Below are 16536 nucleotides of genomic sequence, written 5' to 3'. Positions count from 1 at the left end.
TTTGTCTAAGGCAATGTGTATGCCAAAGTGTTTCATTGATTTTGCTTAAATTTTGAGGGATAATATTGCTTAAGAGGCAGTGAACATGCCAGTAATTTAAATAATTGAAGTAGGTAATCAGTTTCCTCTTAATATTTCTATACGTTTACATTTCAATTTTAATTTTTCGTAGGGAGTTAAGCTGTACTCTTGCTTCCTTTTTTGTAATTAAATTTTCTTTTCATTCATTAACATTAAAACAAAAATTTAAGTAGAGGGTGATGTAGGGAAGCAGCCTACTCACGCCATATAAATTCTCATCAGTCTTTCCATTGTGTGCCAGCCTAGTCCGCTGTAACTAGCTCTGACGTCATGAATGTTGCGCAATACTTTAAAAATCAAGTGAATAACCTGAAACAGTTCTAGCATATCAGGAGTAATACTAAATCAGTATGTGTTGAATATCAGTTCAATAACTTTAACCATTTTTGAAATTTGGACGTTTTTCTGTAAAAATCATTGGCGCAACAGAAAAGAGCTAGAGACTTAAAAATTTATATTTAGATTCCTTTTTCATAATAATTTAATAGAAACAGTATTCTGGATCCCATAAATTAAAATTTTTGTTGAAATTCATGATTTTCTGGTTTTTGCCATCAGCAGAAGAAGCTATGATTTATTCGGTAACTTAAAGTGGTGCTATACTAGCCCAGCGGCTAGTTGGGAGAGCCGATTTGATCAGGCGTTTCCTTAGCCGTTCGCACCGCGGCTTTATATATAAGAACGCTGCGCGAGGAAGGAAGGCCCTAGTTCTCTCCAGACGCTGAATAGCACACCATTTGTGTCGGGAGTCACATCGCGTCGCGTCGGTATCATTGCTATAAACAGCCTCGGATGCCATATTAAGTTACTCGGGATACGCGTAACCATGAAATCATTTTCGAGTGAAGTGTTAATTCTGGGATGACTTTAATTATCTATCTTCAGTTTGCGTATGTCGTATTTTCACGTGCCGTCGCGGGACAGACATTCTACCATTATTTAGCGTGGCGTTTGATGAACATTATCATCAAATTATGGCGAGCATTCATTTAAACATTTAATTTGGACAGTTATAGTTGCATCAGCGCATTAGACTCTGAACTGCTCTGTTAGTCAGATTGTGTGGATTCTTCTTTTTTTTTTTTTCATCTGTGACTTTCAGAATACAGAGAAAGTTTTTACACGATCGTTTTTGATTATGAATCCCAGACAATCTCCTAATTCCTCAGAGCTATAAGCTGTGGCTATAAATGTATTTCTCAGATGAAGTGGGCACTAGGAATTCTAATTACAGGCTCCACGTTTTGCTAATCACTTTCTGGTTGCCAAAATTGTAGTTAGAGAGCCAGTGTTGAGAACGGCAAAACAACAGCATAAATAATAGGAACATTTTAAACAACAATTATTCCCCCTGCCGCCCCACACCACGATTAACAACATATTACAATATTCAGACATACGTTCTTGCCTCAGTTTGGCAAGTCTGTTATTATGCCCACTCTGTACTCAAGGCAGTTCTTTGTTATTTTCATCATCAACACTTTTCTGCCCAATGACATTTTTGGCAGTCCATCTGATCATACTGCAATATTCCATTATTGCAGTTCTCATACAAAATATAGCCTGGAGCTTACATAACTGTATATTCCATTATTTTATATCGAATCTGAAACTTATAGACATGCATCAGTAGTCTATTTACAGAAAAGTTTTCTCCAGCATAACAATACTTGGTAATACAACATCAATAACAAGAAGTATATAGGCGCATTTTCACTTTTGCCCCTTATTATTCATTTCTGTTGACATAAAGTTTTACATCTACAGTATTACGAACACCCAAAGGTTTCTTAGACTAAGGATAAACAAGATAACAGGCATTAGTGTGCGGAGTTCCTTGCACTTCAGAGGGACCATGATAAATGCATTTGAACCTAGAAATTTCCTGGGTTATTTCACTGGATTTTTCGCGAGTTTTTACGAGAACAAAATCACCAATTTTGAATTTAGTCACTTTAAGGCCCTAGTCCAGCCTTTCAGATATGGCTTCCACTTTTTCTTTCATTCGTTTTCTTACTAAGTCTTTTTTTCTCTTTCGGATCTAGTTCTACATAGGGTGGAAAATGTAAGGTTTGTTCAATTATACTTCTGCTCTTGTGATTAAGTAGACTTTCGTCGGCTGTAAATCCTGTAGTTTTATGGTAGAGGGTATTCATTACACTTTCAAAGTCTGTAATAAACCTGCCCCACGCCTTACGATTGTGGTGGTGGTAGTTGTTATTTACTGGCCAATCGCCATGTCTGGTGGCTTCTTCGGTTTCCTGATTTCTACGTCTTTCACGATTCTATTCAACTTTTGCTATCGTAATGTATCGTCTGACTTTAATCTTATCGTGCCCCGGTATCGGATAGTCATGTGGCTCTTTCTTTTTCGGTTCGGTATCCTTGTCGGATTTTGTTTAGAAAAGATCTCATTTTGTTTTTCAGATATATTTTCTGTTATGCTTTGTTCTGTTTCCTATTTATACTGACCACTTTTCTATTTTCTTCACCAATTTCCCTAACATCGGCAGCTCGCGTGCTTTGTCTGGTGCCTCCCTTCCTCATACCACCTCTCCCTCTAAAACTGCTGCTCGCGTACCTTGCGCGGCGCTACCTACTTCCACCTCATTCTCATTTTCGGCCAACGTCCTCTTTCTAACGTTTCCACTTTCGTTTCTCGCCTTTATTAAATTTATGGCCGTATAACCGTCTTCAAACTACACCCGCTCGTATTGCTTTATACTGCGAATCAAATCATGATGCCCTTCTGCGATTCCTGACGACTTCCCTTCGCACACATTGTCTATCTTTTCACTTTTGCTTCAATAACTTATCCGATTTTCTTTTCATTTCGGTGATATTCCCCACCTCGCGCCAAGCCACTTCCGATGTGGAGGGACTTCCCAACAGCTTTTATATTTCACAATACAAGTTTCCTAAGTATGAATCACCTTCCATTATACAAATTTTTCTTTATGGAGATGCATTTCTTATAAAATTTCATAATGTTAAACTTCATTTAATTTTTACCATACATACATTACAAACTTTAAATTTCCTATGACAAATCAATGATCTTAATTAACAGAGAACAAACACTTCATAACTATAGATACACATTTACATAGGATACATCTACTTCCAGTCGATATAGTTGTTACAAACCCTGTCACTGAACTGTTCACTATAACACAATCTTCGCCCTATCTTTCTATTCATAACGAATCCTACTCCCGTTATAACGTTTTTTGCTGCTGTTGATATTACTCTATACACATCTGATAAGGAATCCTTGTCTTCTTTGCATTTCACTTCACCGATCCCTACTATATCTAGACTGAGCCTTTGAATTTCCCTTTTCAGATTTTCTAGCTTTCCTATCACATTCAAGCTTGTAACATTCCAAGTTCCGATTCGTAGAACGTGTTAGCCTTTCGTTTATTATTCAGTCTATTTCTCATGGGCACCTCACCCTTGGCAGTCCCTTCGCCGGCCGGTGTGGCCGAGCGGTTCTAGGCGCTTCAGCCTGGAACCACGAGACCGCTACGGTCGCAGGTTCGAATCCTGCCTCGGGTATGGATGTGTATGATGTCCATAGGTTAGTTAGGTTTAAGTAGTTCTACGTTCTAGGGGACTGATGACCTCAGATGTTAAGTCCCATAGTGCTCAGAGCCATTTGAACCATTTGAGCAGTCTCTTCCCGGAGATCCGAAGGGAGGGGTGGGGGCAAAGTGGGTAGAGGTTGCAACCCGAGGCCTGGCCACTATGTCCCGTTCCCACCTTCCAGGAACCAAGGAAAGCGTAGGGAACGTGGAGTAGAGGTAGAATGAATATCGTTTGTTTATTTATTTTTATTTTCGTTCTTTTTTATTTTTATTTACTTATTTATTTATTTTTGTCATTAATAGCACTGAGAATATTAGGAAACTGGCGCTACACGAGGAGGAGGGTGCAGCAAGGCGTCAGACTAATTGAGACCATCGACATTTAGTTTTTCCGAAAGAACTTTCCGATTACCAGGGAATCTACTGATTCTAAGTATAGAAGAGGTGGGGAACACCCCAGCTCTGGGGTGGGTTAAGGATGACACTGCAGAGGATATTGGTGAAAAATTCCCTGTATTTTGGATTGCAGACAACTGCACAATGGCGTTCATTAAGCAACTGGCAAAAGCCAAGGATACTCTTTTCGCCATCAGCAAACAAGTAGTGTGCTGTGTTTCCACAAATCAACCTCACAGAGTTCGTCTTCACTTGCAGGAAGTACGCCGCGTCCGGAAGGAAGAGCAGTAGAATAGGTATCTGATGAGGAGTCGTATGGGTAATTAGAAACATGGTCTGTCGCACCAACAACGAGACACCTCTCCCCGATCTGCACCCCACTCGGTTCTCGTCTGGGTCCCTAACATCATAGTCGACAGACAATTGGGTGTCTGTAAGGTGAATTCTGTGTAAGCGTGACCGGCATACTTGCTTTCCATTGAGATGCAAAGTGGACACCAGTGTCAAGATAAGGAGCGCACACCGATCACTAAACGGCAAGCCAAACGACATGGATAAGCATCTCTCCCCTCCCCCCCCCCCCCCCGCCCCCAACCACATTTGGTGACCTGTGCTGCTGAAGGAAACAATAGAGCGCCCTTGTGGATGTCAACAGCGCTGGCAGTATCACAGTACGGACGTAGCTCAGTTCAAGGAAAAAGTGGCTGAAGTATAAGAACGGCGGCGGGATTTCTGAAAGTTGTATAGATGCTGAGAGAGAGTGTGGTGTAAGGGCCTCCAGCAATACGCTGCTAATGCACGTAGGACTACTGCGCCACAACGACATGTGGGCGCCAGTGAAAAGGGCTATCAGGCACATGATATCGCCCCTGACCCACGGGATGGTGACGGTTTCGTACCTTATCTTGAACAGCAAGCCGTAGCAAACTAACGAACCCAATGGCGTTAGCATGCGGCGGGCCGTGGATGGTGGAATTGGAAGTGTCTGTGCCACTTGGGGGATACGTGAGGCCAAATATACATTTACGTATTGTGTGCGTTGCAGAAGATCGAGTGCTCGTAAACGGTGATCTAAGAGCCCAGCCCGTAGTTGGGAAAGTAGACGTCGGCAATTGAGGGCAATTGTCTGCCGCAGACCACTTGCGAAAACGAGTCCTAAGCATCGGAAAGTATCAGCTACACGCAAAGGAGCAGCACTGTCCGCAGGAAATCCCGCACCTATAGCCATGGCGCTCGATTTGCGGATGTTAAGGCAGCTACCAGAAGCTTCACCGTTATTGGTAACCCCTCCCAGTGACTCCCAGTACCGGTACGACGAACGATGACGAGATTGTCTGCATATGCAGTGCAACTGAATACATGGTCACTGAGAGACATCCCAGAGGGGCGTTGACGGAGGCCGCACAGCAACGGTTCCATGGCGAATGGATACAGCAGTGCAGAGAGTGGGCAGCCTTGACGCCCTGATAGACGGATCGAGATGGGAGGAGTAAGGCGGCCATTTTAGAGTACACGAGACGCAGCTCCACGAAGGAGACGCGTTACGACATCGACGGTAGTATTAAGGTAGACCATATTGCGGAACGCCCCTTCCAGGAAGTGGTGATCGACTCGATCGAACGCCTGGTTGAAGTCAAGAGATGCCAAAAGTACAGGAGCACTACAAATGTGAGCTAGAGCGATTATGTCCCGACAGTGGCAGAGTGCAGTGCGGATGTTATTGGTATCTCCCACAGAAGTTTGATAGGGGGAAACCACGTACCGAGCTGTCCGTTTAAGCGTCGCAGACAACAGACAGGTAAAGATCTTTGAATCGTTGTTGAGTAACGTTAAGGGGCGCATTCCCGACCGGGTTGGTGATTTTCTCTGCCCGGGGACTGAGGATTAGTGGTGTCCTTATCATTTCATCCTCATCATCGTCTTTCTTGACAGTGGCTAGATTGGACTCTGTAAAAAGTGGACTGCATAAAAATCGGGACTTTGTATGGGCGATAATGACTGCGCAGTTGAGCGCCCCACAAACCAAACATCATCATCATCATCATCATCGTCGTCGTCGTCGTCGTCAAAGCGCGGTAATCGCGAGGCACCCCGTGGCTTGTAGATGGGAATGAGGAAACCATCGAGGAAACCGGCGGGAATCGTCACGAAAGGTGACTTAAGGTCCTGACAAATATCCGTCCACACTGGGGCCAGAAGAGGACAGTTGGAGACCGTTAGGGCCATGTGAGCTGTTCGTAGAACTCGCCTGGATAGACGTTAGCAATCAGGTCCATCGCCGCATCCACGGGAACCGAGCCAAAGGAGAGTCTGGAGACCACCGTAATGTTGGCAGTGCGGTAACATTGTCCAGAATACCCGAGTAACGTATTGTGTCTTGATGGCAAATCCCATATCCCATTCGCTATAAAAACGCTGCCTATCGTCAGTCTTAAGAACATGAATCAAATTCCTCGGACGCTGCCGTCGTTCCCTCATGACATGATACATAGATAGACGCTCTTGCACTAGCCCACCGTGTGCGCGCTCCCTGACCGTAGCTCCCTCAAGGTGGCGGCGAGAGAGGGACGTGAGCTGTGCCTTGCCATGATTCACCATTGACTGGCGCTCTCGTGAATACGGTATCACAGTGCTTTCCCGGAGAATGATGAAATAGAATTCCTGAGTCCGTCACTGCCACGCCAAAACCTCCCTTCCGTAACCATTCAAGGCCTTGCAGAGAGCAGGCTCTGCACAGAGCACCCACCATGACACAGATAAATGCTTCATGGTCACAGAACGTAGTGGGCCAGACTTCAGCAGCCTGCACTCCAATGACTATATCGCGGGAGTCAGCTGGAAGAACATGCTCCCAAGAACCCACTAGGCAGAGGTGCTGCAGAAATGTCACTAGCTTTACGCACGCAGAGTGGCATGGTAGTTGGCCTATGGGTGCCTTTGTGCAGTTGAAATCGCCCCCCATGATCAATGTATTCTGCCTACCCAAGAAGAGAGGTGTGTGTCTGTTTCTGAGAAGAAGGTGGAACGTTCACAGTGGCGACATGAACCAGACGGTGCATAGACATTGACGATCCTGACGCCACTAAACGTGAGAGTCATACCTCTGGGATCAGGGAAATAAGCAACTGCATCAGCGTGGATACCGTCACGTAAGAGAATCGCCACGCCACTACCTGCAGGGACAGCGTGACAGACATGTGTTATAAACAATGGGGAGGGCTACGTCAACGTCCGTGGCATACAGCACGTCATGGAGTAAAGCCAGTTTGTGGCGTACGCGAATGGTGCTGATATTGACCGTGGCTGTGCGATAAGTCTGGAAAGCTGCTAGCAGCAGGATAATAGGCGATTCAAACACGGAGGAAGCACAAAGAACTTCCTGTTAGGCCGCCTTGGAAGGACATATCACTGTTACGGGGAGGGAGCCGATCCTACCCAGGGGGGTACATTGTTCTGTAGACCTCCAGAATGTCCATCCTCAGCGTTGACGTCGTTCACCCAGGAGATATACGTGTCACCGGGCCGGTTCAGTGTAACATTGTAACATTACGTCTCGTCGTCTAGTGTCAGAGCGTCAGAGGACAGCACACCACCAGTAGCACAGTCGTCACTCTGTGCAGACGTAAGATGGACGCAGTCATTAGGAAAGGTACGGCGTTGTCTCTTCCGTTTCCTCGGCGACCGTTGCTTCCTGGCATGGCGTTCTGTGTCGGATGGCGGGCGGCTCTAGTGCGAAATGTGGCCAGATGGCACAAAGAGGTAGGTACAGCTCCATGATCAACAACTATGGGGTCGGGACAGACAGCTTGTACCTGCTGACGATCGTCGTTCGTTTGTATTGCTTCCGGCAGCGGTGTGGTAGAGACAGGCGAAACGTCCATCCCGTCGTCGAGAGGAATCGACACCGGTATCGACTGATTCAGAGGGGGCGTAGCTGGAAGCACTGCAGCGACCGCGTAAGACAGAGGTAAGACAATGGGCGACGCATGAAGAGCAACGTCCCCGATCGGAGTCTGAACCAGTCTACCTTGAAGTCATTCAGAACGGACATGACCTTCCTGGCCACAAATTGAGGAGGTGCGCGGCTGGCCATCGTACATGACAACAGCCCTGCAGCGGCAATAAGCAAGTAGGAAGACACGTGTTTCTGTAGTTCAGCTTTTATCTGAAGGACACCATTGAGGACACGGTATGTTACAAACGTTTTCCAAGTGTTAGCCACGGGATTGACTTCTTTCCGAAAAGCTGCCCGACGGTGCTTCAAACGGGAGTTCGAAAACCCGCAACGTTCGGAGGCCAAAACCAGCGTGATCAACAACGACAGTCCCTAAATGTCCGCCTGAGTATCGGAACTTGATATGGTTAGCGTGAAGAGCACAATATCGGCATACAGCTCATCATTTGCCAGCTTTATGCACACAGTAGTACTGAGGATCGAAAAATGAATTCCGAGAACGTCTTGTGGCAGGAGACGCATTTCATCCTGTATAAAATGTTGAACTTCATACGCCTTCAGTCGTTCGTAATCTAACGGAAAAGTTAATTTAATTCTCGCTTGGTGGTAAGAAAACGCCCTGATGGTCAATGAAGTCTGACTCTGAGACAAACCGCTACCCAAAACATAACAATCACGCGCTCGCTCGCAGCAGCACAACATGCGGAGTGGCCGCGCTATTTGAGGCGCCATGTCACGGATTGCGCGGCCCCTCCCGCCGGAGGTTCGAGTCCTCCCCCGGGCATAGGTGTGTGTGCTGTTCTTAGTATAAGTTAGTTTAAGTAGTGTGTAAATCTAGGGACCAACGACCTCAGCAGTTTGGTCCCTTAGGAATTCCCACACTTTCACACACACACAACAGGCGGAACGCAAGCAAGCCGTGCGTGTCTTACTGCAGCCACAAGGCCAACTGCCCCAAGACAAAGGGTGCGGTCCTTGAATGCTTTATCGGATGCTTTTTCCAAGCATATTGAATCGATATAACGTGGGTGTACTCGTGTTTGTTACCGAAGCAGAGTTTAAAAAGAGCTGTAATGGATCAATTACGTTTGTACTAACATTTTGAAAGAACTGAAGGTAAAATTTAGTAGAGTGACGGACCGTGTGATGCTTGTCTTCAGTTTATTCAACGCTCCTCCGCGGATCTTCTTCATGATCTTGCGGTGACCAGGACTAGATTAACACCATCGTAGACCAGTGTCGCGTCCACACATAGAATAGAATATTCCCGCACTTGATCAGATGTGGGGTTACTGTGTGATATTTTTCCGGTTAATATTAGTGGACCATCATCGTTGGGTAGGTGAAAAGAAAGCGAGAAGAGGATGTTTACCAAAATGTTACAGTCGTACCGCAGACTTGACTTCTTGGTAGTTATTTATATTCACCGCTCACCGCGGTTGCTTATTTACTTCCTTAAAGGCGGGAAGCCACGAACCTGGAAGTCTGTAGCCGTCATTTCGACTACAATTACATTCATTCTCCGAAATCACAACCGCTCGTCGGACTTAGCTTCTATAAACATTGAATTTTTGGCCAGCACTCGAACATTTTTGAAATCTGTGTGTTATCCGCAGTTCTCGTCATTGGCTTTCACGCTATTTCGTACATTCTTTTACTGTCGTTACATGTTCACCTAATACGCATTCCCACAGCCACGTGTTACTTCATAGACTCCCTCTGTGTTTAGGTGGTGGAAAATGTTGAGGACATCCGACGCCGAAACGGACGCATCTTTTCACAGACCTTGTAACACTTACCTCTTTTAGTGGCAGATTTGTATTAGGTAACTGTGTAACTGTAACTATGAAGTGTGTGTTATTTGTTACTGATTTATGACAGGAAATTTAGAGTTCTGTAATGTATACGTAGAAAAAGCTAAATGATGTTTAAAATAATGAAATTTTATAATATGTGTATGTTTAGAAGATAAAATGGGAAGCTGGTTCACGGTTAGGGCGTTTGTGATTGTAATATGTAAAAGACGTAGGGAACTCCCTCCGCAACGGAAGTGGCTTGGCGCAATACAAAAGGTGGTTTTCGCGGTCGAACTGGGCGGCTACTTGGTGGGAACGATACACAGTCAGTGGCTAGCCGTTGCACGGAAAACATCGACGGTGCCAAGGGAGGCAATTGGAATCCGCTTTGCAAGGAATTTTGCCTCAGATGTGGATTGGATGTTGCATGGTACTCTCGGCAATAAGGAATGCCTCTAACACATTAAAAATCCGTAGCCAAGAAGTAATTGTATAGAGCATTCAAACATCAAGAGCCGTGAGTACAGTTAGCCGCCACGTCGCTTGCCACCACTACTTCGCCACTGCTCCATCAACTTTATGCATACAGATTTCTGTCGGAGGACATACCAGTTAATTTGTGCGAGTGATTTTAATAATAATCCAACTGCTGTAAACTTGTGTTTAGAACTACAAACTTTTTCCTTATCATGAACCTATGCAGGATCCCCTCCCAAGTATTCAGAAAACCGAGTACCCTGTTTCAAATGGACTAGTGATTTATTTTTGATTGTCAAATGTGCAATGATTAGCAAGAGTTGAAGTGAGAATGTTGCTAAAGTAATATCAGTTTACTGCAAAGTATCGTTTTGCAAAAATTCAGTGCCATTCTGGAAATGTTACTGCCTAAAAACACCCGCCTCTCAGGTGATAAAAAAAGGGGCAAATAGGTTATACTCATTTGAAACTTAATTTAGCTTTGATTACTATCATGAACGCAAATTTGAAGTTAATTGAGCTCCATGTTGAGTAATTTGCCTTGAAAAGTAAAAAGCACAAACTATTCCAAGTGATGCTAAGAATTATCTTTAGTTGAATTGGATTTTGATACTGAAATAATCATAGACTTTTACTAGTGATGGATTATCAATTTATGGGTCCCGACCATATTCTTCTCATATTATAAAGATAATTCGAATATTATTGCTACTAAGGAAATCTGATACATTTCTTTAAATGGGAATATAAACAGTTTAATTGTGGTATTATTTAGCCGGCCGTTGTGTCCGAGTGGTTCTTGGCGCTTCAGTCTGGAACCGCTCTGCTGCTACGGTCGCAGGTTCGAATCCTGCCTCGGGCATGGATGTGTGTGCTGTCCTTAGGTTTGTTTGGTTTAAATAGCTCTATGTATAGGGGACTGATGACCTCAGATGTTAAGTCCCATAGTGCTCAGAGCCATTTGAACCATTTTTGGTTTCATTTATTTTTGTTTGTCGTATTTATATATCAGTTAAGTTAGGAGCTCCTCCATGTCCAACTTTCGTTCGGTGCTTCCTGCAGTAACATCTCAGTACTGAGTCACGTGAAGGGATTATTTCAATAGTGGGACAAGGCCATTTTTGTTCATATTGAGATACAGTGTACTAAAGTTAAATGAGCGCTGAAAAATCTGCAGCTGGGATACCAGACATATTCAAGCATATGGCTTCTTGCTAGAGATCAACCTTTCTTTCTGTTTGTTTGGCTCATTAATTTCAGAAGCATTGCAGACAGAGAAGTGGGGGTAATGGACTTGTACCGCTATTGAAATAAGCTCTTCACGTAATGATGGTGATTGTAGCTGTTATTATTATGAATTGGGTACAATTTTGCTTTCTATTATTACTAGTATGTGCATTATTGGTAACTACTGCTACCCACAGCTCAGATTGCCCTGTGTTCATTTGTATCCTGTGTACTATTCAAAGGGAAATATTAGTGAAAGTAACTTTAGTAACTAGTATTTAATTTTCTTGAACATATATTTCCAAATTGATGTGACTAATTGGGTTGGCGAGCATTCGATTTTTCATTCGTATATGAATTTTACTGCTTTCATTAACCCCAAAGTTAAAGCCTCTTTAGTTGTTCTATTAATTACACTATAGGCCTATTCAGAATTATTGTCTGATACATTTATCCGTTAGACATATACGAACGGTCAAAATTGTGAATCCTCTCAGAGCCTGTGTCACGATAGTCTAGTGTTATACGTGGCCTTTCCTGTGACAGGATTAAAAAATGGCTCTGAGCACTATGCGACTTAACGTCTGAGGTCATTAGTCGCCTAGAACTTAGAACTAATTAAACCTAACTAACCTAAGGACATCACACACATCCATGCCCGAGGCAGGATTCGAACCTGCGACCGTAGCGGTCACGCGGTTCCAGACTGAAGCGCCTAGAACCGCACGGCCACAACGGCCGGCGACAGGATTAAATGTTCGTCGGTTAGGGAAGAATAACGGATAACAGGCTGGTGACGTATGGCAAGTTAGAGTTACAACCTGATCACCTCGACAGTGCGGTAGTCTATTAAGACGTGTGGCTGTGACAAAATACCAGAAGATTCTGCAGAAGATAGTGAGCACGTCTCTGTCACGCCCCTGGCGAATACGCTGTGGCGCAGGAAATCTGTGGCCGAGGCTAAAGTCGAGAAAAGGTGGCTGGTGTGCTACCTAAGAACAAGCGGCCGAGCTGTGGACTGAAGGTGTGGCCACGACCTCTAGGTACGGAAGGTGCCCTGACCTGCGTGCACCGAGTGCAGCGTTTGTTTATCATGCACGAAGGAGGGAGCTGCATTGATGTTGTGGAGCCACAGGCATCCGGAATTGTCTGCCGGCCCTTTGTTGATTCAGTGACGTGTCCCGAATACCTCGTTCCGATAGACGCTGTGGATTCACCAGCAACGGGTGTAAGCTGTCAGCTTAAAGTTTTATCGCTGCTATGTGCCTGGTGCACGGCGCGCCGGGCACATTAAAATGGTGCACCGCTGAGATTGTTGCGGGTCGTTGATGTGCGTGAGCGACGTTGCACTGCCGGTCACTGTGCTTCCTGCGCCTTTGTCTTGTCGTGCTCGTGTTGTTAATGGAGTTACGGTGATATTGCTTAACGCACATGAATTCCTGTCTTGCTGAACTATGTACGGTGTGTAAACTTTTAGATGGCAGACCTCTCCCTAGTCCTGAATCGGTAGAAGTCGGTAAACGTCGGAAGGCTTCGGTAGGCACGCAGTTTCGACTGCTGCCAACATTACGTAGCTGACTGTGTTGTACAAGGTAGCCATTGTCGTCTGCTTCGTTAATGTTTTGCGCTGTACTGCTCTGCCTGTTTTTATTGTGCAGTTGTGCTAAACATCATAAAACGAGTGAAGAGGCAGTTGCTGGCCCATCTCGGGAGTCGCCAACAACCCCTACCGGTAGGCCTACGGTTAGAAGGAAACCAGTATTACGTAGCGATGCTCGCAAAATTATATTGCGTCTGACTGAATGCTGCGAAAGGGAAAGGGAGCAGAAAAAATTGCTTCATCCCATTTACAAATCTTCAGTGAGAGCTGCTACATACACAGGACAAAGCATGCGTTGCATTGGAAGATTCAAACAGTTTTCCAAGAATCATCCTGGCGTATCACCACAAACGCCTGGCAAGAAAAGGTGAGTTTCCATTTCAAATATTTTGTTGGCTATCACTTTGAAGGAGCCCCCTATTTCGTCCGAATTACCTTATATTTCATTTTTCCTTGCTACGGTATTGCTTTGTATGGAAACACCACTGGTTACTGTACTATTTCGAAAGATATTCATATTACAGTACATTTCCAAATTCAAAAAAATACATGCAGTGCAGAAGGCATTTTCTTATAAATCTTTCTCGCTTTTAACTTAGGAAAAGAAGTGGGGAAATCGAAGTAATGATCGATGATTTCAACCAGCGTGTCAGTCGCGACACGATAGCGGAATTTTATTCTGTGCGGAAGATTGTGCCGAGCCTGCGAACACTGCGTCCAGTTCGGAGAACAACTCACCAAGGCTTCATTGCAATCGGATGAATGGTTTGTGAGCGCATAGTGCACAAACATACATACATTGATTTTCATATATACAGATTTTAATGTACATGACGATTTCAGTTTCGTTTACGAACAACATTTAAAGCGAGTCTTACTTCCAAGCCTTTCGTCTGCTTTCGTGTAAGCATGACGCGCAATTTGTAGTGCCAGCACTGCAATTGGTAGGCGTGCCTGCCCCCCCCCCCCCCCAACGGCGCCTCTCCCCCCGCCTCTCCCCCCGCCAGCCAATGCTTGTCTGGTGGCGTTGTGGGCAAGTGATGCGATTACAACAGTATGTAGGTGAGCAGACACGGGCGAGGGATCACCCTAGCAAAGATATTGGTTGCATATGAGCAAATCCATTAAAATAAGCGACTTTGACAAAGGGCAGATTATTGTTCAAAAATGGTTCAAATGGCTCTAAGCACTACGGGACTTAACATCGAGGTCATCAGTACCCTAAAGTTAGAACTACTTAAACCTAAGGACATCACATACATCCATGCCCGGGGCAGAATTCGTACCTGCGACCGTGACAGCAGCGCGGTTCCGACTGAAGCGCCTAGAACCGCTCGGTTACAGAGGCCGGCAGATCATTGTTAAGGAGAGCCTGTGAACTATTGTAATATCTCGTAAATGTTGAAGCTGGTCGACTGTTCACGTGGTACTGTCTTGAGCATCTACGGAAAGAAGGACAGTGAAACTACGACTAGGCGCTAAATCGTTGGTTGTCCAGGGCTCTTCACAGAACGCGGAGTTCGGAGGCTTGTCTGCTGGGTAAAGTGGGATAGATAGTGATCTTTGGCATCTTTGCCATAAGAGGACAATGCTGGTGCACGCACAAGTCTTAGCACACCGTTCAACTTACATTGTTGAACATGAAATTTTCAAGCAGAACACCCCTACGTGTTCACATGTTGACCCAACGACATGGTCAGTTATGATTGAAGTGGACACGGGACTACGGATCTACTAGTCGATCAATGGAAACGTGTTTGCTCTTCGGGTGAATCACATTTTTGTTACACTAGGTCGATGGTCATCTCCACAAACGCCATCATGGAGGTGAACGATGGCTCAGAGCGTCCATCGCTACACGTACGCAGGCTGGTGGGAGCAGTATTATGTCGTGGGATACATTTTGCTATTTTTGCAAGGGACCTGTGGTAGTAATCGAAGACACGCTGACAGTTTCGAACCACCTGCACCCCTTCAGGATTGATGTATTCCCCAACGGCGATGTCATCTTCGGAGTACAATTGTCCGTATCTTGGAGCCATAACCGTTCTACAACAGTTTCTGGAGCATTTCACTGTACTCGCTTTGATGTCTCGGCTACCAAATTCGCCTGGTCCAAGTCCTATGGTACTATCTGGGTCGCCATCACCACGTACGCGTATCAACGGCCATTTATTTACGCGGTTTACATGACCTCTGCGTAGACATCTAACGCCATATATATCCACAAACTTTCCAACGAACTCTCGGATCCCTGATACGCAGGATCAGTGATGTATTTCGTTCCAAAGACGATCATCAGGTTATCAAGCAAGTGCTCATATTGTTTTGACTTATCGGCGTATGTTCTTCTGTAGAGATTTCCGTGAATATGTAAGGTTTAGTGCACCACTTGCACCAAAGCATGAAATCATTTCGATGTGTCTCACGTGAACCGATCTACACACCACTTATGTTCGTGTGTAGATTTCCAGAAGGTTTTCGACATTGTTCCTTACAAGCGTCTTCTAACCAAACAGCTTGCCTACGGAGTAACACCTTAGTTCTGCGACTGGATTCGTGTTTTCCTGTCAGAAAGGTCACAGTTCGTAGCAATAGACGGAAAGTCATCGAGTAAAACAGAAGTAATATCCAGCGTTCCACAAGGAAGTGTTATAGGCCCTCTATTGTTCCTGATCATAGGAGACAATCTGAGTAGACGTCTTAGATTGTTTGCAGATGATGCTGTCATTTACCTTCTTGTAAAGTCATCAGATGATCAAAACGACTTGCAAAATGATTTAGATAATATGTCTGTGTGGTGTGATAAGTGGCAATTGACCCTGAATAAAGAAAAATGTGAAGTTATTCACATGAGTACCAAAAGAAATCAGCTAAATTTCGATTACGTGATAAGCCACACAAATCCGTGGTCTGTAAATTCGACTAAATACTTAGGGATTACAGTTACAAATAAGCTAAATTGGAAAGAACACAAAGATGATATTGTAGGTAGAGCAAGCCAAAGACTGCGATTCATTGGCAGAACACTTAGAAGGTGTAACAGGTCTGGTAAAGAGACTTATTCTGGAGTATTGCAGTGCGGTGTGGGATCTTCATCAGGTGCGACTGACGGATGACATCGAGAAAGTACAAAGAAGTGCAGCTCATTTTGTATTATCGCGAAATAGGGGAGATAGTGTTACAGACATGATAAGTGAATTGGAGTGGCAATCGTTAAAACAAAATCGTTTTTCGTTGCGACTGGATCTTCTCATGAAATTTCAATCACCAGTTTTCTCCTCCGATTGCGAAAACTTACTGTTGGCCCCCAACTATATAGAGAGAAACTATCATCACGGTAAAATAATAGATATCAGGGCTTGCACAGAAAAATGTAAGTGGTCGTGTTTCCCGCATGCCGTTCGAGAGTGGAAC

This window comes from Schistocerca piceifrons, chromosome 1, assembly GCF_021461385.2.
Source record: "Schistocerca piceifrons isolate TAMUIC-IGC-003096 chromosome 1, iqSchPice1.1, whole genome shotgun sequence".
Classification (NCBI taxonomy): Eukaryota; Metazoa; Arthropoda; class Insecta; order Orthoptera; family Acrididae; genus Schistocerca; species Schistocerca piceifrons.
Note: the sequence above shows the minus strand (reverse complement) of the source record.